The sequence below is a fragment of the Bactrocera latifrons genome, unplaced genomic scaffold (assembly GCF_001853355.1).
Source record: "Bactrocera latifrons isolate USDA-ARS-PBARC rearing strain unplaced genomic scaffold, ASM185335v1 scaffold_963, whole genome shotgun sequence".
Classification (NCBI taxonomy): domain Eukaryota; kingdom Metazoa; phylum Arthropoda; class Insecta; order Diptera; family Tephritidae; genus Bactrocera; species Bactrocera latifrons.
Window position 1 is genome coordinate 29,790 of NW_017537671.1, and position 1,422 is coordinate 31,211.

A 1,422-nucleotide genomic window follows, 5' to 3' on the forward strand; every position below is an offset into this window, starting at 1 on the left:
GTAAGAAAACAATATATAAACCCCTGATTTTTCCCGAACTACCTAAAACTAAACAGAACAATCCAAAATTCCTTACTATTTCAGTAAGTGATTCAACAAAACCAATATCGAAATACTCTTGTTTTGCAGTGCATAAAGCATTGGAAGCTATAAGCAAAGAAATAATCTCAATTTCTGAGCTACGGGATGGTAATTTGTTGTTGCTAATAAAAAATCGAACAATTGAACAAAAGTTTTTAAATTCTAAGCGATTGAATGGAATTTGTGACGTGAAAGAAAGTTATCAAGACAACCTTAACTTTTCAAAAGGTACAATATTTGCACCATGCCTCAATAAAGTACCTGAAGACGAAATTATTGAAAACATGAAAGAGCAAGGTGTTGTTGGAGTGTATATATTCAAAAAGAAGGTGGCCAATACCTTAGTTCACACCGGAGTTACCCTTCTTACATTCGATTTATATGAACTATCTAGTAAAGTGGAGGTTTCATGGCGCTCAGCGCGTGTAAGACCATATTTTCCCAATCCAATGAGATGTAAATCATCCCAACTCTTACGGCATACCATCAAAAGGTGTAACAACAAACCTAAGTGTGAAACGCTGGTGAGCACCCATCATATTCAAATACTTGCCCTAGGTACATTCAAACTAAAGAGATTCTAAAAATTAAAACTGTCAACAAATGTACGATGCGTGAGGCGATAAAGCTACATAAAGCACAAGTGCCCAGCCTTCCAAACACTACTTTTGCAGAAAAAGTAAAACTAAAGGAGTCAAAGAATTACAACAACTCAAAACTTCCTACAGCACATTCCATTCATATACCTTCCGAATCCAATAAAACTTCTTACGAAGTCTCTCACAATGAGACTGTAGAGAGCACTAACACTGCTCAAACATATCCTACTCTCTCACAATGAGACTGTAGAGAGCACTAACACTGCTCAAACATATCCTTCTCCGAACGCCAACACCGACTTAAACACACCAGCAACCTCTTCTTACGCTCTAAAGCTAAATTATGTCCCAGTAAAAAGTAACACAATAAATCCAGTAAACTCTCAATCTCTCCCTTTTGTTTCTCTCAACTCTTCCTCCCACAGCACTCTTAACAGGTTTGCTAATAATTCCACACCTCAAGCTACTAACTCCACTCATTTATTTATCAGCGAACTGCAATCTCAACAGACTTCAAATATTTTTATGAACAACTCACAAACCAACTCATTAATTACTCAACAACACAGTCACTCAGACCATTATCAGATTATGCCAACTTTTGACGCTGAAGAAATCTAATCCAGTCTTCTTTGTCCTATTCGCTCTATGTTCAATATACTTCAATGGAACATAAAGGGCTTCTACAACAACTACACTGAACTTGAAATTCTCATTAAAGATATCTCACCATACTTCATTG